The 24,983-nt window shown below is 46.9% G+C and overlaps 1 pseudogene across 1 annotated transcript; it reads right to left on the reverse strand.

The window, feature by feature from the left end:
* Positions 1-17,960: 17,960 nt before the first annotated feature.
* Positions 17,961-19,314, reverse strand: LOC307058671 (small ribosomal subunit protein eS4-like; annotated as a pseudogene). Its single transcript has one exon. The product of its transcript is annotated as a small ribosomal subunit protein eS4-like (transcript).
* Positions 19,315-24,983: the final 5,669 nt, after the last annotated feature.

Here is a 24,983-nt window from a genome sequence, read left to right on the forward strand (position 1 = left end):
GAGTTGAAGGGATGACCTTGATCATATCGTTGTGCATTTGTATACCCGCTCCTGGCACGTCACCGTGGCCTCTCGCGATAGTGAAGCCTTTGACTTCTCTGGGAACTCAGTACCCACATCTAAGAAGTGGGCGCTACACTGCTTCCCTTCCAGGCTTGTTGGGACAAAACCTGAGGTAACGCTTGTAAAGCTTCAACAACTCTGCCGGGCACAGAGGAAGCCCCGAAAGTTGCCAAGCTCAGCGTTGTTCACATGAGCTCTACTCCATCCCCTTTAATTACTCATTTTTAATTCAAAGGTAATCCATGATGTGATAGAAAAAAGAGAATACATAAACAAAAAAGGAAGAAAGGGACCCAATAGCTTCTGGTTTTCGTAAGTTCTTTTCTATCCTGTTTTCTTTATTCTGTGTGCTTGGAATGGGAAGTGTCTTCATTTGTGTTTAGGGAGTGTTAGAGAGGTGATATCATGGCCCCACTTTGCAAATAAGGAAACAATCCAGAAAGAGGAAGTGCCTTTTCCAAGGTCACACAGACAGTAGGAAGGTTAAGTCGGGCTTGAAACCCACAGCCTGTGAGTCCGAGCCCAGCACTCGTTTCAGGACCAGGAGGGGCCTCAGAGGTGCCCTGCATTGAGGTGTCCACAGGTGAGTCTCAGACACCTGCCCCTGAACCCCCATGTGTGCAGGGAGCCTGTGCCCATGATATCATATTTCCCTTATGATAACTTGAGGTACTTCAAACCATTCCCCACTGAAGATAAATTCCATTTTGCAGCCTGCCCAGCCCTGGGAGTGGGCAGGCTGTGAGTAAACAACTCACCTAAGTAGGGTTTTTTTTTTTTTAAATTAATTAATTTATTTATTTTGGCTGCGTTGGGTCTTTGCTGCTGCGCTTGGGCTTTCTCTGGTTGAGGCGAGCGGGGGCTACTCTTCGTTGTGGTGCTCCGGCTTCTCGTTGCAGTGGCTTCTCTTGTTGTGGAGTACGGGCTCTAGGCACACGGGCTTCAGTAGTTGCAGCACATGGGCTCAGTAGTTGTGGCTCATGGGCTCTAGAGTGCAGGCTCAGTAGTTGTGGCGCACGGGCTTAGTTGCTCCGCGGCATGTGGGATCTTCCCGGACCAGGGCTTGAACCCGTGTCCCCTGTGTTGGCAGGCGGATTCTTAACCACTGCGCCACCAGGCAAGCCCTAAGTAGGGTTTTTAGGTGCCTCAGTTTTGCTTTCCCACGGATACTGGGTTGGCACTGTCCTTAGTCCTGCAAGCACATAAGTACTGTCCTTCTGGGCTTTTCCCTCACTTTATTTTTAAGATTTATTTTTGGGACTTCCCTGGTGGCGTAGTGGCTAAGAATCCGCCTGCCAATGCAGGGGACACGGGTTTGAGCCCTGGTCCGGAAAGATCCCACATGCCGCGGAACTAAGCCTGTGTGCCACAATTACTGAGCCTGCACTCTAGAGCCCAAGAGACACAACTACTGAAGCCTGTGTGCCTAGAGCCTGTGCTCTGCAACAAGAGAAGCCACCGCAATGAGAAGCCTGTGCACCACAACGAAGAGTAGCCCCTGCTCAACGCAACCTAAGAGAGCCCACGTGCAGCAACGAAGACCCGATGCAGCCAAAAATAAATTTTTTTTTAAGATTTATTTTTTATTTATTTTATTTATTTTTGGCTGCATCGGGTCTTAGTTGCGGCATGAGGGATCTTCATTGCGGCCCGCAAGCTTCTCTCCAGTTGTGGCCCACGGGCTTCTCTCTAGTTGTGGTGTGTGGGTTTTCTCTTAGTTGTGGTGCGCAGGTTCCAGGGCACGTGGGCTCTGTAGTTGTGGCACTCGGGTTCCAGAGCACATGGGCTTTGTAATTTGCAGCACGTAGGCTCCCTAGTTGAGGTGTGCAAGCTCAGTAGTTGTGGCGTGCAGGCTTAGTTGCCTGTGGCACATGGGATCTTAGTTCCCTGAAAATGGCTCACAGTGTCCTTCCAGCTGAATTCTGACTCAGCCTCATCCACTGCTTCAGGCAGAGGCACCCCTTGATCAGATACAAGTTTGCTACACTGGGACCAAATGGCCTGCAAGGTCTTTTTCAGCACTCACTAGGACTTGCCAAGACCAGAAAAAGAATAAGGTTTTCTTTAAGGATGGCAGGTCCAGACAGTCGATTTCCTGGAGGGGAAAGGAAAAATGTTAAATGCATACAGCGGTTGACAATTCATCCAAGGCGGCATCAGGCTTTTTAACAGGCTTTTTGTTCTACAGCGGTCAGGCAAGTGTTAATATTTGATTAAGATTTGAATAGTCTCTGAAAACTTAGTCCTCATACAACTCTGTTAATAGTTACTATTCCCATTGCACAGATGTGGAAACTGAAGCTTAGAGAAGGAAAATAACTTACCTCAGAGTGAGGAAATGCCACAGCCAGGACTAGAACCCAAGGTCTGACTCCTTAGGCCCAAGCTCTTCCAGCACATCTCAGCTGTGTGTATATGCTATTAGCAGGCCTGGCATTGGGATTCACATTGATTCAGAGGCTGCATGGATACCCACGAAACCCCTGGAGGAAGCAAGTTCTTTCTCAGAGAAGGCCAGTGGGTGTAAAGGAGAAGGATGCTAATGAGAAATGAACACTGCCAGGGCCAGAAGTTGTCTGTGCAATGGCCACTGGGTCACCTTTCCTCATTCAGAGCAGCATCAAGAAGGTTTTGCATGACATTTCCAGGTTGCACAATGGGGCTCGAAGTCCTATGGCTGTCTCTGGTGGGAAGAGCCCAGCATTCAGAGTCTGGAGACCTGGATTTGGCTTCTGTTGGCTTCCAGCAATACTGTATTACAAGCCTGTGCACATTACTTGGCTCCTTGGGCCTTGGTCTTGTCATCTGTAAAATAGGATCATGGTGCTATTATAGGATTTAAATGGAAAAAAACCCCAATAATCTTTAATGAACGCTTTGTAGGTGCCCAGCACTGTTCACCGGCATTAACTGATTTAGTCTTCACAGCAACCCTCAGAGACTAGGTGTTATTACTATCTTCAGGTTAAAAAAGAGGCACAGTTAAGTAACTTGCCCAATATTGCACAGCAGCAAGTGGGGAAGCTAGAATTGGAACCTAGACAGTCCATTAGATGAATAAATGAATTCTAGGGCTGGTGAATCCTAGACAACACCTTTCTGAGTGTCAAAGACTATTCAAGGTAGATGGGCCCTTAGAAGGGCCTTAGTTTAAGGACTGTTTAGCAGATAAGGAATCCATGGGTCAGAGGGTGAAAAACCTGCAGGAGGTCTTGGTAAGTCTGAGGCAGAGCTGAGGTAAGGATCCAGGCCTCTGGGCAGCCTTGCCCAGTCGAGGCACCCATGGTCCACAATCCTGAGGTTATGTTCTAGGAAACACAACTCAGTGAAAAAGTGCAGTCACTTCCATAATCACTAATGCAGAGGGTCTCAGTGAACACTTAAGGCACTTCCACTCTCGGACACATTGTATCCATTAACCCTTTCCCAAACACTTTAAATAACACTGTTAGGAAAATGGTAATGAAAGAATAAGGCACTAGGCAATGCTGTGTGGTAACACATACCTACAAAACCCTGCACTTAGAATACATACAAATAAAAGGATATACTAGGATGGCTGCCTATGCAGCAGGGGATTGGGAGTGACCTACACGGTAAAGGGGAATACATAAAACAAGAGGGGACTAGCCAGGACTAGTGATGACTGTGAGCCATCATCTGGGGAGTAGGATTGACTCATCCCACTGCACTGGAGGGCCAAAAATAAAACTGAGTAAAATAAGACACGAGATGACATCACTTTGCCTGAAACACATTGGCTCTGGGCTCAAGGAGGAAAAGCGGGCACACATCCTGGGCTGCCTCACCAAAGGCAGAGGCCTGGAAGTGTCCCTGAGTGGAGTGAGTGAGGTCAAGGGAGAGCCAGTTACATGTACGTCTGTGAGCTCAAGCCTACCACACACTGGTCCAAGTGGCACACCCACCCATCTCCCATGCCAACGGACTGTGCCTAGGAATATCAGGTGAAGGAAGAGGGCATCTTCATTTACTCAGCTTGCCCACTGTAGACGGGACAGTTGGATGTAGACCTCCCCTAACAGCCCACCTGGTGACTGGAACCTCCCAGGGAAGTGGGTATCCCCTGGGCACAGAGCCCACAGTTCTGGGCTCAGGTCACAAGGTGGCAGCATGGTGAAGAAAGCTGGTTCTCAACTCCATACAGAGGATATCCAGGTTTGCCTGTGGGCACAGGAAGAGCGGGGACCATGGTCCTTAGAGAGCGAGAGTGGCTCATTTATTAAACATGAAATGAGGCAGAAGCCTGTTACTCCAGTGGCTGGGAAAGGGCATTAAGGAGAGGCAGGCATGATTTTCTAGAAAGTAGTCCTCGCCCATGAACCACCAGAGGTGAGTGACTCTGTCTGTGTGTCTATAGGTGAATGTGTATGATTGTGTATGTCTGGTGTGTGTGTGACTAGTGTAATGCTCAGTGTGTGAGGGTGACTGTACATTGAGTGTGAGTGTGTGACTATGAGTGTGGGGGTGGGGGAAGAGGGAAGCAGCAGGCTCAGGTGTTGCCAGAGAGGCTAGGAGGAAACTATAGAACTGGCGATGCCCTCTTTATCAGGAAGCACTTCTGGGTCAATAAGGGCAGAGCACAAAGTTCACACAGATAGTAGTGACTGGAAGGCATGAAGCATGGCAATGGTATTGGAGAGGCGGTGGTGGTGCTCTCTTGGGATGGGAAGGGCACATACTAAACTTCACTTAGCTCTAGACTCAGACAATGGACTCTGGGCCCAGGTTCCAACCAGCCTGGCCATTTTCAAGTGGTGCAGGTGGAACAGTTAACCTTCCTGGGCTTCAGTTTCACCACCTGTAAAATGGCAGAAATAACTGGGCCTGCCTTCCTGGCTGTGTGTGAGGATTAAAAGAGAGCTATGTATGTAATGTATGAGAGGAAGGCCTAATGTGTGATGAGTGTGTGTCTGCTGGTTGTGGAGAAAACATGAAATTATGCTATTCAAGGAGGCCCATGGACAACCTGGTCCGTAAATGCCACTAGTAAGGTCAATCTCCTGTTCTCCGCCCACCCTTGGCCTTCTGAAGAGGATCTTCCTGATGGTGCTGTGGTCCTTCAGGAAGTGGCAGTGCCCTGTCTCTGGGGAAGGGGGAGTTTGCAGGGGACAAGCTTGCCTGGAAGGGGATGTTAGGCCTACAACCTTCTAGATCCAATTCCAGCTCTGACACTGCACACTCCAGGTGGTTTAGAATATTGACTCACGCAAACTTGCGCTCAAGTTTTGCCCTTGTTTTTTCTTTTTATTAAGGACTGGGTGGAGAGCATTTGGTGTCACCAGGGATTACTTTGAAACTACCACCTCACATTGGGAGCTGGCTTGAGTCAACTGGTCACCATGGAATTTCTTTTTTTAGTGCACAAACAGCCAAGTTACAGGCAGCTGTTGCCCCGTGCAGGGCGGAAAGCGGCCTATTGACGTAGAGCTGCCTGGCTCGTATTTCTTGGGCAAACAGATGCCGTGTCTCTCAACTCACCAATTAGGAAGCCCAGAAACTGGTTTAGAGACCACGTGTCTAGTTATGTCTAGTTATTCAGGTGGCTTTACTTGGGAAGCACTCTGAATGTCAAAGCCACAAGATAAAGGACATATATAGTAGCTGGGGGGTTCCACTTCTTAGGGGCCACCCCAGGAGGTGGTGAACATTAAGTGCCAAGTCAGCAAGGAAACTCTGTTTTGGAGCCAAAGCGTTAAAAAAACACCAGCCACAAACCACTGAGGCTTTACTGAGTGCTTGTTTTGTGCAGGTTCTGAGTCCGGGGAAGGCCTCTGAGGGGAGGGGAAGCTGGAGCTGGAAATTCAAAGTAGTAGGAGGAATTACACTGGATGGGGTAAGGCCCTTCAAGAAGTGGGAATGGCATGAGCAAAGGCATTGAGGTACGAATGTATAAAGTGTGTTACAGGGAAGAGTTAGAACAGAGAATTTACAACAATAAATTAACACACATTCATTAAGCATCTACTATGTGCTAGACACTGTTCGAGTCACCCGGATGAAGTTGGTGACAAAACAAAAATCCTTCCTCTATGGACAGTGTAGTGAATAGCAACAATATAAATAATAATAGCTCACATTTATTGAGAGCTTACTACATACCTAGCACTGTCTTAAGTACTTTATTTACTCATTTAATCCTCAAAACATCCACATAACGTACGTATGGTTATTATCTCTAGTCCACAGATGAGGAAGTGTTGGCACTGAGTGGTGGAGGCAGAATTCAAACTCAGAGCCCATGCTCTCACTGTGACATTCCACTACTCCACTACCCTCAGTGAGAAAGGGTGAGAGGCCAGGTTGCCAGGTAACATGGTCTGGTCTGGATGGTGTGAATGGTGGGCAGGGAGAGTGGGGATCTGGGGGCATGTGTGGAGTCAACTGGAGAGGGATGTGGCTGGAAGGACTTGGGGGTTCGGGGGCAGTGATCCCCTCTGGCCTCACTGAGTAGGGGAAAAGGAGTGAAGACAGAGAAGAATCAGTAGATAAGGTTTGGGACATTGCTTAGGTCATAGTTTGTCTGGAATTAATGAACTTGGTAGAAATTATTCTGTCCTCATCAAAGAGGACTGATTATCAGTTTACTGTGGATTATTCTTTGTATCATTAACTGCAAATCACGAGGGGTGAGGGGGCCTTTCTGGTGGGTCAAGTCCTGAGCCCAAAACAAAGGGGCTCTAAGGGTCTCCCAGACTTGGCCAGAAGATGTGATGATGTACGCAATGTCCAGTCTTGGTCCTTCTCTCCAAACTCCATCAGCTAATCCTCAAACCCAGTGTTCAGGTTAAGTTGCAGACCCACTCCCATTCTCCCCCATCCCCTGTCCCCTCATCTCCACCCCTGCCCTGCAGGTCCCTTCACATTTCTTCAATGGAAATCCCAATGCCAGCCCCTCTTGGCGGCCAGCCTGCAGGTCCCTGTGCATGGCTGGAGCCCTGCTTTTGTGTGGGTGATACCACTGCTTTTGCCTCCCTGCCTGCCAACCACTGCCATGCCTGCTCCAGACTTGCAGAAGCACAAGCCAGATCCCTGTTTCAACCTTTTCCAGTTTTCAGCCATGTTTCCTGAATGGATATAAAATTTCACTCTGGTTTAGGTAAGAGCAGCCAACTTTATTTTGGCTGCCACCACTCGGCGGCTGCCAGTGCAGCCTCCTAGAGTCCCCCTCCCTGCACCTGCATGCACCCCCTCTTGGCTACACGGTTTTGCCAAGCCTTCTCCTTGCTGGGTTCTGCCTCAGAAAAGTCCTGTCCCCTGGACTCCCAGAAGAGCCTGGATCCTCAGGCACAATGCCCCCACTGTGTGTCCCTAAGCCCTCCCCTCCCCCTCCCTCCCTAGCTCTGCTCTGACCCTCCATACACAACTCCAACTTCATGCATATATCCCCTCTGGGGCAGGGTGGGGTCCAGGGGTCAGGTACTCCTGTGAGTTGGCAACAATGTTAACAACAAATTTCAAGATTGCCCTTAAGAATATCCTCAGCCAGGCATAGACCTTGACAGCTGGGGATTCCCGCCTGGGAATTTTTCCAGTATTCTGCCAGCTGTTTCTTCTCTTTCTGTGGTTTTATTATTTTTCTTTCTGTTCCAACTCCTCCTTTCGCTTTCAGTATGGTAGCTCAGGCCAAATGGCAGTGGAGGGTGGGGACCTGGCAATGGCTGAGGTAGGAGCTGCAGCCATGGTCAGCTGTGCCAAAGGAGGGGAGGGGATGGGATGAAGGAGGAAACGGGAGTGGAACACAGGAAGTGAGACCAGCAGCAGGGTGGCCTCTTGTTTTTCTGGTGATCTTCATGTCATTCAGCTCTGGGCATAGGGCCTTGTCTCCTCCTGGCCCCTGTCAAAAATGCACATTTGCTACTTGGGACAGTGACACATTAACCCAGTAACACCAATTCACTTGTCAGATGTGCTAGCTGTTGCCTAACAGAGCAGAGACCAAGGAGAAGGGCACATGGAACAGGTAAATTGTGAAGAAGAGTGTAGGAAGGGTTGGGTGCATGGAGCACACATTTGGGGAGGTACCATGGCACCTCTGAGCAGGAAGGAGGTGCCAGACACCCCAGGGATTTGGGTAAAAGGGATGAACTCCTACCTAGGAGAACTTTTTTCACTACATAATTAGGCTCCAAGAGGGTGGGTAGGGTGAGTAGAGACCCTTGGTGAGATCATTTCCCTAATGTGATGTTAGTATCACAGCATTTGCTTGTGTTATGGGGCCTCTACAGTGGGTCCCCTGGAAAACTTCCTGATGGGACAGCCACTGGCCTCCAGCTTCAGATAAGGATTAAACTCAGCTGTGTGTAACAGAAAAGCAAAATAAGTGGCTTAAACCAGAGAATGCTTTATTTTTCCCTCATGTACAAGAATTGTGGAGACAGTCCTGAGCATTTTAAAAGCAAGACTTAAAGGACTAGAGACATCCAGATATCCCTCACCTTCCTGACTCTACTTCAGAGATATTCCCAAGCAGACAGCTCATTCTGTTTAGAGCTTGATAAATGTGTCCTGCATGCACTTCCTTCCCTCCCTGTCTCATGGCCCCATGTGCTTCCTGGGCTCACCTCCCAAATTCTTATCTGGGGGTCTACATCTGAGGGACCCCCAACCAAGGTACTAATATTAGTGAGCACTTACTGCATTTGAGGTATTGTCTCATTTCTTCCCCAACCCTGTCTGGTGGGTTGCCTCTATTAAGTCCCATTCTAGGGATGTAACTTGCTCAAGGTCACCCACCATTAGAGCCAAGACTCAAAAAAAGCTGTTAATTTTGTGATATCTCCTTGGGATGGATTCCTAGACCTGAATCCCCAAGTCAGATAATGCACATTTTCAGGCTTTTGATCTGTTCTGCCAAACAGCCCCTGAGTAAAGTCAAGCCTACTGCCCCTCCCTACCAGCAGTGTGGGGGATGACTTGCTTCTCATGTCTTCACTGTCAAGGGCTCCTAGCTCTTTTCAACTCAGTCCCTTGAGGCCATTCCTCCAAAATATGTATTTTTTTAAATTTAGAAAGCATTAATATTAACTAACCTGTTAGCCTTGTACTAGCAGACATACAGTATGTATCTGCGAGTTGAACTGAAGAGATGGAACCAAGTGGACAAGCTCCTACCCTGAGCAGAACAGTTTTCTTGGGAGGGCAGCTTTTGCCCATCTCCCCTCCATGGAGCCAGGTGGGTGGAGGTGCCTAGGTGGGCAGATGGGAAAGGGAGAGAAAGGATCAAGAAGGAAGGGCACCTGATGGCCACTGTGTGGTAAGGCCTGGGGAGGGAATCTTTGCACAACTTTGCTCTCTTCCACCACATTCCTTTTCTTTGCAGAAATACTGCTGAGCTGGGGGGTGGCAGCAAACAGCCCCCTAACTCTTCCCCTTAGATGTCTGAATAAACTGAGGGTAGCAGGAAAGCATGTAGAGACTCACTGGAATTCCTCTCTCACCAGCATGTGAAGCTGCTGTTTCAGATGTCCTTGGTGAGCAGGGAACTCTACCAATGGCTCCAGGATGGGGCTGTGCCTGCCTGACCCCTTTCTAATAAAACTCTCCTACTAGGCTTTATAGTATCCAAAACACTTTCACATCAGCGAACTCCTTTGATCCTTCTTCAACTTGTAAAGTGGGCTGAGCCAGAGTATCATTATCCCCATTTTACAGATGGGGAAAGTTGAGGCTCTGATTAAAATGATGGTTCAATGTCACATGCTATATTATAAATCAAGATTTCTGTAGCCTTGCTGGGAGTTCTCTGGAGGTTCAGTGGTTAGGACTTAGCACTTTCACTGCCGTGGGCCCAGGTTCAATCCCTGCTTGGGGAAGCAAGAACCTGCAAGCCACATGATGCAGCCCCCCCGCCCCCCCCAAAAAAAAGATTTCTGTAGCCTTGCCTACTAATTATCATAAGCACATACTGTGTGGGGCTCTTTGTCCAAGTTATGTCTTTTAGTCCTCACAAAACCCTCTTAGGTGGATAGTCAACTGCATCTGGCAGAGCTGATATTTGAACCTGGGCCTTCTGACTTCATAAGTAAGGGGTTCTCAAAATGTGGTCCCAAGACCAGGAGCATCAGCCAGGAACTTAGAAGAAATGCACATTCTTGGGTCCTGCCCCAGAACTACTGAATTGGAAAACTGAGATGAGGCTTGGCAGTCTATGGTTTAACATGCCCTCCAAGTAATTCTGATGCATGCTCAAATTTGAGAATTGCTGTCCTAATACATTCTTTTAACTCAGTGGATTTTAATCCTGACTGCACCGTGGAATCACTTGAGTGCTTTAATAAATACCAATGCTGGGCCAGACCAGAATGTCTGACCAGCCCTGAGGTGGGGCTCAGGCATCAGTATTTTTAGAAACTCGTCATGTGTATTTCACTGCCTTTGACATGCACCAGGGAGGTAAGCCCTGGAATGCTCCACAGTTTACCAGAAGGTTCTAAAGTAGAAGAACAGGGCAGCCTATACCAGGGAATCCTGGAAGGACTGAAGGAAGACTTGGTGTCCAGGAATGAGAGACTCTGGGGGCTTAGCCCCTCCTTCTTGAGATGCATCCACGTGGGCCCAGGAAGCCTGCAGCCCTGGTAGGGCCCAAAGCACCCTGTTTGTCTTGGCATTTTCCCAAGCAGGCAGTTCTGTGTGGAGCTGCAGCTCTTTTGTTTGTGTGGTTTAGCTGTTGGCCCAGTTTTTCCAGGGCTGATTAGATATCCCTGCAAGCAGCACATCCCTCTCTAGTCCACAGGATTGCTGAAAAGGTGCTGAAGCAGCTGTTTCCCATTAGAGTTCAGGCAAAGAAGGGGTGTGGGGTGCTGGCTCTTGCTTCTACCTGTATCACTTTGGGCCTCAGGTTCGAGGATCTGATAAGTATCAGTCAGGGTCCAGCCAGGAGCCAGAAACCACACCAGTCACTTCAACAGAGAGAATCTAATATAAAGAATTATTAAGTGCTTGAAGAATTGAAAAGACAAGGAGAGAATATCAAAGTATCAGTGGGTCACAACCACAGGAAGCAGTAGGGCTTCTCTAGGGCTGGAGAAACAAAGGGAAAAGGCTGCAGTTGTTAAAACTTAGAAGCTTGGAGGATGGCTGGCCTTGCAGCTGAAATCCAGAGGTTTGGAGAAGGGGTGCCAGCTGGTGGTGCTGGTATCCCTGAGGGGAAACCATTAGGTTGGTTCTGTGAATATTGGGAAAAAATGCAAACTGGAATCAGCTGAAATGAACTGCTACCATCTGGGGGGAAAAAGCATTGCTAGGTAGGGGAATGTTGGGGCAGCTGGATTTCCGATTGTCTAACTTCTCTCCACCCTTGGAGACCCTCCATACTCACCTCAGGCTCACTCCCTCCCATCTCTCAGTTTTCTTCTCTTTAGGACCAATCCCAAACGTTGCTGGTTCAATCAATAAGCCTTTACTGAACACCTATTATGCCCCAGGCCCTAGGGTCTGGGTGACAGATACAGTAACAGCACCCACATTCATTGGAGTACACTTACCTGCCTGACCCTGCTCTAAGCATCTCACACGCATTAACTCACGTACTATTACCCTCATTTTACAGATGGGGAAACCAAGGCACAGAGACATTTAGTAACTTGCCTAAGGTTATTTAGCTAGTAAGCGGCAGAGCCTGAATATGAACCCAATCAGTGTGGCTCCACAACACACATTCTTCACCAAGTCGCCTCATTACCTCAAGTCCTAGAGAGACAGACATATAAACAGTTGATTGCAGCACAAGGTAGAGAATGTCATGTGGTGAGGGCCTCACAGAGGTGGTAAACTCATTTCATCCATCCATTCAATAAATCTTTAGACAGGGGTGCAATGATGAGCAGGAACAGACATTCTACCCACTCTTGGGAAGCCTAAAATGGAGACACGGAGGTTAATCAAATTTTAACAGCCAAAAAAGTTAGGTCCAATAAGCAGGATCCCTTTGCTATGAAAACTGTAATCACAGAGATTTGTCATAAACGTGGAAAATGAGAGAAAGCTGATTCCCGGAGGAAGTAATGGTTGGGCTGGGGCAGGTGAGTGGGAGTTAATCAAATGAAGAAAACAAAAGAGAGTTCCAGGCAGAGGGAATAGTATGTGCAAAGGCTCTGGAGTTGGTAGGCAGTGGTAAGCATAAGAACTGGAAGTCCTGCCCCTGATCTTTGGCCAGCTGACCTTGGTCAGCCCTCTCAGGCATGTAGCCCACCTGTTTGGAGCCCTATGGCTAACTCTTCCTGGATCATACTGCAGGCTGGCCATCCTCTACTAGTGTAGATCCCAGCCTCCCTCAGCTCCAAGTGATAGGGCTGGCCTCAGGGGCCTCCTAAGGGAGGACTAAAAAAGCCCCAAAGCTGGAAGCTGGTATAGTGACTGATAGGAACAGTCTTGTCAGATAGGGAGTGGGATAAGTCCCCAGTGAGTCTTTGGAGAATTAGTGGAGGAGTGCACCATATAAATGACCTTTGTAAAAAGAAGGCTCAGAGCAGCTGGAGGCACAAAAGGGCGATGATCACCAGAACCTCGACTGGGAGTCTTGAAGCACTCAACTCATACCAATTAACTCCTACTCCTTGACCCAGTGAGAAGGCAATGATTAAGCCTATTTTACAGGGCAGGGAAAGGCAAAGCTGGAAAGGAAAGTTGCTGTTTGGGGTGGCTTCTAGGCTTGACCCTTTTGGGAGGCAGCTGGGCCTTTGGAGAATGAGATTCTAAGAAGCTATGTGGAGGTTTTGTGAGGATTCAGAGAGCCTCTGGGATGAGTGGGTAAGACCCTAGCTTCCTAATGGGTCAGGAAAGGGCGAGAGACAGACTAGAGGGAAGAAAGGGAACTTCCTCTTCCCAGGTTTCCCAGTGTCTCCTCTCTGCCTTGTTTACAGAAAACAAAGTGCCTTTGGCTGTCTCTGGACGGGTTCCCTTGAAGCAGTTAGAGCAACCATAGTCAGTGCTTGAAGGAGGGCACCCTCCTCCCCCATTCTGCCACTGACACAGCAAGAGTGAAGGCCCAACTGGGGGCCCCATGCTGGAATCTGTTGGGATCTGCATGCCTGAGGTCCCCAACCCTCCACCCCCACCCTAGGCAGCTCTGAAAGCTACCCAAAGCCTTCCAAGTTTCCAGGCGCCCAACCTAATCAAGCACTGAGGGCTGTGTCATCCTCATCACTAGGAACATCTGATGAGGAGGAACACTGAATGGGCCCCTCTGATTCCCAATGGGAAAACAAACCCCTCCCTCCTGACCCCCCGCCCCCCTCCCCAAGCCTGCCTGAGGTGTGCCTTTTATCAGAACCACCCAACCAGAGGCACTAAACAAAGTTTGAATTCTCTGAAGCTCCCTTCAGGGGCAAGGGTGAGGGTGTGTGCACAAATCCCTGTTGTATCCTGTTGGGTTGGGGGGCCCTGCAGGATGCCACCACCCATCTGCCATGCTGCCTAGGCCCTAGGACTACTGGAAGACAGGGGAACCATCTGATGGGATGACATGGGCCAAGACCCAAGGTCGTGGGTAGAGATTCAGTGGCTGATATCGAGGGGCAGCCCCCACTGATTTATGGGGGTCCAGAGACTCTTTGTCTTAATACCCCTTGCATGCCATCTTTCCTACCAGCCTGCTGCACTGCTTGGGTGGCAGAGGGGGGTTCTTTTTCCCTCCTCTACTTTGTTCCCACCTGCCTCACACCAGGTCTGGGGGGGGGGTGTACTGGAACCAGCTCATACAGGTTTGCAAGAGCCAATTGCTAAATATTCAGGAATTTTGTGAGCTGGCTGTTAAACAGGGCCATCATTAAAAATTAAACTATATGAATCAGTGTCTCTCAGCCTTTTGTTCATTATTGCCTCCTAAGGAAACTTTTGAGAGATTTTCCCCCTAATCTCCTACCACCCTCCCTGTGAAATTTTAATATCACAGCTATATTGTATGTCTGTTCATGCACTGGATGTATATTTGTGCTTTATATTTACATAAGAAGAGTACTTTTTCATCCCCTGCCAAGAACTAATTTTCACCCCTGTTGTAAATGCATGATATAAACACATAATTAAATAAATTATATTAAAAACAAAAGTAATATATATTCAAAATTCATCCCTTCCTAGTTGGGTGTTACGGAAAAACCCGAATGAACTTTCTGGCCAACCCAATACTACAATTGACTTTTGAAATTACTGATGTATCTATCTCTTTTTCCCCTGGAGAGCTGGTTGTTCAACATTTACCAGTCCAACACTGGGCAAATATTTTAGAAAAATAACAGACACTTTGAGACGTGGTCAAAGGAAGAGAGGCTTGTCTATAGCAAAAACCTCACTTGAAGATGTATGAGAGAACATGGAGAATTCTAGTGGATGCAGGGAGAAGAGGAAAGAGGAGCCTGGAGAGAGAAAAGACCCTCTGGTGCTGACTCCAAATTGGCTGAAGGGTGTCTCTCATGAAAAATTTAAAAAGGGGGGGCTTCCCTGGTGGCGCAGTGGTTGAGAGTCCGCCTGCTGATGCAGGGGACACGGGTTCGTCCCCCGGTCCGGGAAGATCCCACATGCCACGGAGCGGCGGGGTCCATGAGCCATGGCCGCTGAGCCTGCGTGTCTGGAGCCTGTGCTCCGCAACGGGAGAGGCCGCAACAGTGAGAGGCCCGCGTACCTCAAAAAAAAAAAAAGGGGGGGGGGAAGTGTGTATGTTGTGGGGAGCAGGTGTATGTATGTGTGTGTGTATATATAATCCACATTCTCATGCTCTAAGAGTGTTTGTGATTAGCAATTGCTTGCTTTTTCCTGAGGTGTAGTGTACACCTTTACACACCACCATTGGGGTCAGAGGCATAAAACTGAGACGCCCCCATACCCACTGTCCCTTTCCTTCCCACGGTCTCATGTCTAGAGTAAACACCTGAATCTCTATTCTGAACAGCATACTGGGCCCTACACAGAGCACAGAGAAGCTGACAATATTGTTTGGCCTTGAGTAGAGGGAGGAGACAAGACTTTCACACACAGATACACAATGTGGAAGCATTGAATCACTCTCTCCTTTCCCTGCCCCAGTTTCTTCACCAATGAAATGGGAAGGGTGGACTGAATTCTCAGGAGGACCTTCCAGTTCTCACTGTCCTTGTCTGTAAAGCTATCTTCTCTTCCATCCACCTGGACAAAGCTATGAGGTCCTGCCCAAGCACTGCCTCCTCCCTCTCCTCTGCCCTCACTCATCTCCCAACTGCCTGCAGGATGGCCTTTTAAAACTCAGCCCAGGGCTTCCCAGGTGGCGCAGTGGTTGAGAGTCCGCCTGCCGATGCAGGGGACACGGGTTCGTGCCCCGGTCCGGGAAGATCCCACATGCCGCAGAGCGGTGGGCCCGTGAGCCATGGCCGCTGAGCCTGCGCGTCTGGAGCCTGTGCTCCGCAACGGGAGAGGCCACAACAGTGAGAGGCCCGCGTACCGCAAAAAAAAAAAAAAAAAAAAAAAAAAAACTCAGCCCAGCTCCATCGTCTCCCATGAAATCCGAAAGTCTACAATATGTGAGAGGGTGGAAAATGAACTCAAATGTTGTGCCATTACTTGTCAACTGGGGGACTACAAGCCATTACCAAACTCTCCCAACACCAACTTCCTTGTGCTCAAAAGAGGAATAAGGCCCACAGGGCCCAGCCTGGGGTAAAGGTGCACGAGCTAGTGCTCTGCACATAGGTTCTTGTTATGGACTGAGCTGTTCCCTCCCAAATTCATATGTTGAAGCCCTATCCCCCAGGACCTTAGAATCCAATCTATCTGATGTCCTCATAGGAAGAGATTAGGATACATAGACACCAGGGGTGTGTGTGTACAGAGGGAGGACCATGTGAAGAAGCAGCAAGAAGACAGCCATCCGCAAACCAAGGACAGAGGTCTCAGAAGAAATCAAGGTTTCTGTCACCTTAATCTTAGAATTCCAGCCCCCAGAAGTGTGATTAAGTAAATTTGTTCAAGCCACCCTGTCTGTGGTATTTTGTTACAGCAGCCCTAATATAGTCCTTAAGAGGCACAGATTCTTTCTGCCTTTAATTTGTGTGAGCTTTGTCTTATGCGTGGGAAGTCTTGTTCCTCTGCTTATAAATGACTGAAGGGTGAGATCCAGGTGCGTGTACCTTTTCCTGTGTCCCCAAAGGGCACAGTTCAATGCCAGGCACAAAGTGTACAAAGTTGGACCTCTTTCCTCACTGTCTGCTTACCACCTGCGGACAAGGGTGGGGGGACCCAGCTGCCATCCATAAAGGTGCTTTTCAAACTGCAGGTCATGGAGTCAATTTAGTGAGTCACATGAGCACTTTCCAAAAATAATGACACAGAATAGCAGAGAATAGAAAATGCCAGAGTGCATCTCAGGCAGAAAGGGGAAGCGTTATTTTATGAAACTTCCATTCGTTTTTACATATTTGTAAATAAACAAAAAATAATTACCAACTATTCTAAGTGCTGTGAATTATGTCTGGTTACTGCATTGTGGTATTAAATGTATTTCTTACTATGAGTTACAATCCCCCAAATCTGAAAAAACACCACCCCCTACCAGTATTGTTCAGTTTCTCTTTGAGTGAGTTTATCATTGAAAAGCCAATGAGCTGTTCAGGGGAGGCCTGGGGTGGTGTAGGGGCAAGGACCTGAATGGGAGGAGTCACTTTGTCTAGGCCAGTAGCCATGGAGCCCTGCCCTTGGGTACTTTCCTCTCTGTGTCCTAGAAAAAGTAACATAACTTCACTGGGCCTCAGTTTCCCCATGTGTAAAAGGGGACTTATAAAACCTCTCACAGGGATGCTGTGAGGATTACCAGGAGCCAAGGAACCTGAAGATACTCACTCACTGATGTAAGAGATAGGGTGGTTTTTTTTTTTTATTTCATCGTTTTGTTATTTCATCATTTCATTCAGCTCTGTCTACTCTAATAGGTAAATTGTTTCTTTCCTCTTCCACAGCAGGAGAAGGGAATGCACTTGCCCCTCACCCCTCAGGAATCCCTGGTTGGGGGTTGGCCAGGGTTGAAAGGGTATCCAGAAAGGTATTTCAGAGGCTAAATCCCAAAGTGAGACTCCCCTAAGGATTTTATGCAGAGAAAATCAAGTTCTGGTATATTCTCAAATCAGCTTCCCAAGAGCAGTCAATGACCCAAGAGTCCAGGAGAAGGAGTAGCCTCTCACCCTTTATCCAGGAATCAGAGAGGATCTGGGCCTGTTACCACCCCTCTGATCTGGCTGGGTTCCCAGGAATATTGCCTGCAAGCCCTGAGTCACTGCTAGAAGCCATCTTGGGCCCCTGTGAGTGCAGGGTTGGGACAGCTTTTCCCAAGATGGCCCCCTGAACCTGGTGGTCCAGCACCCCCTCCCTTATCCAGATTGCTTCTCTCCATGACACATCTATCTTATCTGGGCCGAGGCCTTTCTGAAACCCATGTTGGCAGACCTGCTTCCAAGGAGGGAACTTAGACATGAGTGGAATATCTGGAATTCCTAGAGGGTTTATAACCCAGCAACTGGAACAGGTGTAGGTAGCTGACCCCTACCCCTACCCCTACCCTGGCTCTTACCCTGCCTCCAGCTCCTGCATTTGTCTCCCCTCTCTGGCCCCAGAGCCACATCTAGGTCACCATCCTGACCTCCATCCCCCGGTTCAGAGCAGAGAGCACTGGATACAGAGTTGAAGCTCTGTTTCTAGACCTAGCGCTGCTTCTGAGTGGCCTCAGGTAGTCCACCTCACCTCTATGGGTCTCAGCTCCCTCACCTGTAAAACAAATGGGCTAGTGGGGGATGGGCTGGTATTTAACTTTCTGTAAGAGTCACATCTTTAACTGTTCTGTCTTTCTAAAATTCTAGGAAATGAACTAGATGAGCTAAAACCATGCTTGTTTGCTCCCCAAAGAGAGAATCGGGCACTTGTGTTCCTGGGGATGTAGTCGGAGTTTCCAAGCTATCAGATAAGTTTCTGGGGTTTGGAATCTGGTTGATGGGGCAGGGGTGGGCATCCTTTCTGCAGCCTGCACCAGCAGGGTGCAGAACCTGTACTGTCCAGGGTGTACCAGAGTCTGGGACAGGGCTGGGGGAGTGGCCATTCCCCCACAACAGCTGCACTCTGCACCTAACTTCTCCTTGGCAGTCTTCACTAGCCATTCTCCCTTTCCTTCCTTTGTCTCAACTCAGAGACCCTCTGCCTTATTATTTTTATTTTAATGTGGTATTATCTTTTTTTTTTTTTTTTTGTGGTACGCGGGCCTCTCCCTTTGTGGAGCACAGGCTCTGGATGCACAGGCTCAGCGGTCATGGCTCACAGGCCTAGCCGCTCCGCAGCATGTGGGATCTTCCCAGATCGGGGCACGAACCCGTGTCCCCTGCATCGGCAGGCGGACTCTCAGCCACTGTGCCACCAGGGAAGCCCTAATGTGGTATTATCTTTAATTAAGTACAAAGACTTTTCCAATCATGTCACCTAGAGATCATTTTATCCACTGCTCTGTTGGCCGCCAGTCTCTTGTCTCTCTCCTCAGCAGTGGTAAGGAGGATACCTTTTCCATGGGAAAGAGAGATCCATGATTTGTTGCCTTTGCCAGTAATGAAAATGTTGGAGAGCCGGGTGGCAAAGCTGTTGCCATTAGCATCTTTCACATGAACTACATCAAAAGAACGAGGAATGTCCCTCCTGGTTGGTGACCAATTCTTCCCACTTTAGCACCTCTGGTCACCATGCACAGGTTACCAGTGTCAAAGTTGATGAAATCATTAATCTTGCCAGTCTCCAAATCAATTTGAATTGTGTCATTCACCTTGATGAGGGAATCAGGGTAGCAGATGGTGCGAACATCATGGGTCACCAGATAAGTGATTCCTTTTGTCCCCACAAAGATCTTTCTCATTTTGCACAACTTATACTTGGCCTCCTCAGGTGTAATATGATGAACAGCAAAGCGACCCTTGGTGTCATAGATGAGACGAAAATTCTCTTCAGTCTTGTCAATGCTGATGACTTCTATAAAACCAGCAGGGTAGGTTATAATCAGTGTGCACCTGGCCATCAATCTTAATGAAATGCTGCATGCAGATCTTCTTTACTTCATCTCCTATTAGGGCATACTTAAGTCTGTTCCTTAGGAAAATGATTAGGGGGAGATATTCCCTCAGCTTGTGGGGACCAGTAGATGGACAAGGAGCAAACACACCAACCAGTCAGTTTATCCAGCATCCAATGCTTTGGAGCTGCTACGCGCTTCAGGTGCTTCTTGGGACCATGAGCCATGACTGCACTAGGCAAGAAAAGAGCCCCTTTGCCTTATTTTGAAGATACCCATTGTCCAGGGTTTATCAGAGGGACCCCCAAACTTCACCCACTCAAATCGGCCCCCTGATCATCCCTAAGTGTCACCCCCCACCTTGCCCAACTGTTCTTTATGAGTCAGAAAGCCAACAAACAGCCTCTCTGGACTAGAGTTTCACTTTGGTGAAATTAATCCTCAAAAAAGAGGCCCTCAAATGCTGTTCTCCTCTGTGAAGCCTGCCCTGACCAATAGCCTCACTCCAGAACCTTTTCCCCTTTCCTCCACACCAGACGTTCAATTATTTAATCATTTATCTACTCAGTGTATACTGAATGCCGGCTACCTACCCTGTACTCTGCTGGGTGCTGGGATAAGGAAAGCAAAAACAGACCCAGCTCCTCCTCCTCGGGAGTTTAGGGCCTGGTGGGCAGAGCCCTGGTGGGCTCTTCTTACATATCCCTTCCTCCTTGCTCCCCTCCCAGCCCCCACTAGCTCCCGAGACCAGCTTCCAAGGACAGCACCTTGTCTTACACATATTTGTTTCTCAACACACAGCACATGTCTGTTATCCAGTAGGCCTTCAATATATTACAGATTACATATGAGTGGCCAAAAACAGAAATTGGTTTATGCCTGAGGCTGGTTCATAACTCTGTTATAGGGTTAACAAAAGACGGAGAAAGTAACTAAGGCTAGACACTGGGTTAAATCATATGCTGCTGCTGCTAGCCTACAGAATGCAATTTGGCCGTATCTATCAATTATAAATGCATTCACTTTTTGACCCAGCAATTCCACTTCTAGAAGTTTATTCCACAGATGTATGCTCACACATGTGAAATGATATACGTACAATGTTAGTCACTGTAGTATTGTTTGCAACAGATTGGAAATAACTTGAATATTCATCGATGGGGTCTAATATATATATATGTTTGTTTGTTTGTTTATTTATGGCTGCATTGGGTCTTCGTTGCTGCTTGTGGACTTTCTCTAGTTGCGGTGCACAGGCTTCTCATTGCAGTGGCTTCTCTTGTTGCGGAGCACGGGCTCTAGAGCACAGGCTCAGTAGCTGTGGCGCACGGGCTTAGCTGTTCTGAGGCATGTGGGATTTTCCCAGACCAGGGCTCAAACCCATGTCCCCTGCACAGGAGGATTCTTAACCACTGCGCCACCAGGGAAGTCCCCTAATTTTTTTTTTTAATTGAGGTATAGTTGATGTATAATATTACATAAGTTTCCGGTGATAAGTTTCCAGTGTACAACACAGTGGCTCACAATTTTTAAAGGTTATATTCCACCTATAGTTATTATAAAATATTGGCTATATTCCCTGTGTTTTACTATATATCCTTGTACAATAGCTTATTTATATTATAGATAGTAGTTTGTACCCATACCCATACCCCTACTTTGCCTCTCCCCCATGGGGCCTAGTTTAATACATTATGCTACACTACATAAAGCAGAATCCTGTGTGGTGTTAACAAAAAAAAAAAAAAAAAAAAGGGAGGGAGACGCAAGAGGGAAGAGAAATGGGGATATATGTATATGTGTGACTGATTCACTTTGTTATGGGGCAGAAGCTAATACACCATTGTAGAGCAATTATACTCCAATGAAAATGTTAAAAAAAAAAAGAATGGCTCTGTTTGAATATAAATAGGAAGACCTCTGAGATATATTGTTGAGTTTAAAAAGGTGAGAACAGTTCATTATTCTTTGTGTAAAAAATGAAAAGATAGAGAAAGAATGTAATTAAGTATAATGTATTTGTTTAGATATGCATAGAAGGGTGCTTCAGGAGGAGGGTCCACAAGGAACAGGTAACAGTGGGTACTGTGGGAGGAAAAATTGGCAAATGAGAAACAGGTGGGAAAAAACCTTTCCATAGTATCCTTCGAATTTTTTGAATATTGTACTATGTAAATGTGTTACCTATTAAAAATTAAAATAAAAATAAGGGACTTCCCTGGCGGTCCAGCAGTTAAGACTCCGCGCTTCTAATGCAGGGGGTGGGGGTTTGATCCCTGGAGCTAAGATCCCATATGCCACGGGGTGCAGCCAAAAATAAAATAAATAAAAAGTAAACATTAACAAATAAATAAATAAAATAAAAATAAAGTTAATGATAAAGACTATGAGGCAACATAGGGAAATGCTAATAAGGTAGGTGGGAAAAAAGAAAAAAAAACTGTATTCAGTAGGATTACAGCTATGTAAAAAAAATGCATGTTAAAATTTCCATCTGTGGAAGGAACATTCTAAGTAATTTTTATTTCCTTCTGTTTTTGTAATTTTTTTCCATAAATTTCTGTAATAAACATATATTGCTTTTATTAGAGAAAACTAGTAACAGAAAATACATATATACTAACAGAATGGAACATTCTGTATAACCGCAATTATGAAAAACGGTATTGAAAAACACTGGAAGAAAATATGCAAAATGTTCACAGGGTTGTCTCTGGGTGCGAGATATTAGGTAATGTTTAAAATGTTACAATATTTTGTATTACTTCTGTGGTGGATTGAAGGAAGGAAGGTAGAAAGGAAGGAAATCTAGTGGAAGGTAATCCTTCAAAATAACAGTAAGATTATGGGTCATTTTTGCTACTTTGTTCAGTTTTTCAAACCTTCCTTTATTTGGTTTTGTTGTTATTTTTACAGGAATAACACCCTCACTGCTGCAGAGTGGGATTCCACTCCCCAAAATCCTGCTCATTTGTACTAAAGAGCTAGAGCTCCTAGTTGCTTGTTATTCATTCCAAGTAATAAGGCCCAAGGGGTTGCTCTGGATAGTGGGAGATTGCTACTGGTGACACAGTAGTTACTGGGGAGAAAGAGCAAAGCATCAGAGAACACTTAGGCCCTTAAAATGTCTCAGCTGGCAAACATTTATGACGCCTTGACTGCTAGGTTTGGTGCTGGGAGAGTATAGCTTTCTAGGTGAGTATGTTTCATGCACAGATGGAAGGAGAGTCCTTAAGGAGGTCTGAGCAGAAGCCTGGCAAGATCAGGCCTTGAAGGCAGTGACTGACTTTGCCACTGGACAAAATTAGGCCTGTCCAAGGGTTGAACCCTCACTGGTCCTCACCTGCCTTGCCATAGTGAGCACGTGTCCACTCATAATCTTCCTGGAGGAAGGACACTGTTAGTGATTACAAGGCAAATTGCCCAAGAAAGGTTTTGGTCATTCAAACTCAGAGACCTGGTTTCTGATTCTGGTTCTGCTATTAACCAGCTATGGGACCTTGGACAAGTAATCCTACCTTTATGAGCCTCATCTCTTCATCTGTAAAATGGGGAGAATCATAATAATTATGAATAATACCTGCCCTGACTACCTCCCACAGTTTCTGTGAGGATCAGGTGACAGACACAGTGTATATAAAAAGCACTTTAAAAGTATAAAGGATTTCAGTTGATGAATGGATAAACAAAACATAGTACATCGATACAATGGAATACTATTTAATCTTAAAAGGAAAGAAGTACTGATATATGACAACATGGATAAACCTTGAAAACATTTTGCTAACTGAAAGAAGCCAGAGGCGACATATTGTATGATTCCACTTACATGAAATATCCAGAATAGGCAAATCCATAAAGATAGAAAGAAGATTAGTGGTTGCCAGTGGCTGGGGGGGAGGAGGGATAAACGGAGGGTGACTAACGGGTACAGGGTTTCCTTTTGAGGTGAGGAAATGTTCAGGAACTAGATAGTGGCGATGGTTGCACAACATTGTGAGTGTACTAAATGCCAATGAGGTGCATACTTTAAATGGTTAAAATGATAAATTTTACATGTATTTTACCACAATTTTTTAAACCTTAAAAACTATAAATGAAGATTCAAATCTGAGTTTATTATGATTATTATTTCCACAATTAATAATCAAAAGCATTAGATGTTCAGAATTTCAGTGTTCTTCATCTATACTAGGGCAGTGTGAGAAGTGACTAGAAAAAGGAAAAAAGAAAAAAAAAGGAAATCCCTTACAGAAAGTGGGCAGAGCCCCAGGGATATGAACCCTTGACCCAGGAAAAGTGTGACCATTGGAGACCAGAATGCCAAGGCCAGGGAAGCACGCTCTCAAAACCATCTGTGTGGGCTTATCCTTTAATTTGGCGGCTATGTGGTTCTTTGGGGAAGATTTAATCTCCAGCCTCTTGCCCCTAAACCATTTCCCAGCCAGCTTAGAAGAGTGTTTTCTGGTTCTTGCCCTGAAGGCAAAGGGCAGCTTCCTGGACCCAAAGGGGCCCTAACCAGGCTTAGCTCCTGAATGACCCTAGACCCATAAGGTTTCAGAGCTGGAGAGACTCCCGGATGAAGAATTCTTGATAACGATGGTGTGACTTTTTTTTTTTTTTTTTAAACAGCCAGAAGGAAATCTTGGCAAGATCAGTAGACTTTCCCATGCTGTTGACACCACAGAAAGTGACCACATAAGGGCACTGATGATGCTGGGCATCCATGATATCCTGGAGCATGTCTACACGGCACTGTGGCTGTAGAATCTGCACCAGGGACTCTTGGAGAGCTTGCTTTACAGTGGAAGTCACCGTGCTGAACGTCCCCATCACCTTGCCTTCCAGCTTGTTGGCCACAGATTCAGAGTTGCACTGCAATGTCTGCTGCCACGTTCTTAGCGATGAGATGGTCATGCATCTTGTCCAGCACAGATTCCATGTCTTCACGACTCAAGCTCTTCTAACCCTCAAGGCCCTTCAACATCCCAAACATGCCACCCAGAGTCCCCTTGGTAGCACTAGGTTTGGTGGAGTTTTGAGCAGCCCCTTCGTCATCTGAGCTGCTGCAGTCCAGATCCTGAAGCTGCCTCCCAGACCCAGTCCCTGGAATCAAGCTAATGTCCTCGGGCGGGGCCACCTCGGGGGCTCCATTGGTGGTGGGAGTGCAATAGTCCAGGACTTCCCTGTTAGCAGTGCCACCCAGTGCCCACACCCGGGGCACTTTTTTGCCCTTCTCCTTGGGAGCATCTGACTTACTGGGCTTTCCGGACTTCTCTATACCCCTCCCATGCTTCTGAATGAACTCTTCTCACTTCCTGCAGATCAGTTCCTCTTTGGAAAGTTCTATCCCGTTCTCAGGCCCCACTGGGAGACCTGACCGTTCCGCAGGGACTGCTTTGCTGGTAGCCAAAGGGCCATTAGAACCTTCCTTCTTGGCCCCCTTTCTTTCTTTTTTTTTTTTTTGCTGTTCTTTGTTTATTCCCAAAGCTTTTTAGCCTGTGTCTCTTTTTTCTTTTTTTGAATTTTATTTTACTTACTTTTTTATACAGCAGGTTCTTATTAGTTATTCATTTTATACATGTTAGTGTATATACGTCAATCCCAATCTCCCAATTCATCACAACAATGGTGTGACATTTTGATGACAGGACACTCAGATGTACAAAGAAGACATTATTATTATTTTTTTCCCATTTCCTGAGACTGATTTAATCTGTCTCATGAATCCACACCTCACGGAGTGGGGACTGAGAAGGGAGGGGACAACTTGCTAATTAGGCATCTTGATCTGCTTCTATTTCAACTGCATCTAACAAATATTCAGTCACCTCATTAAAAGGACCATTTCTCCCTTCCCTCCCCCTATGTACCTTAGGGAAGGGTCAGTTCTCAG

This window comes from Hyperoodon ampullatus (genome assembly GCF_949752795.1).
Source record: "Hyperoodon ampullatus genome assembly, chromosome: 10".
NCBI classification, from domain to species: Eukaryota; Metazoa; Chordata; class Mammalia; order Artiodactyla; family Ziphiidae; genus Hyperoodon; species Hyperoodon ampullatus.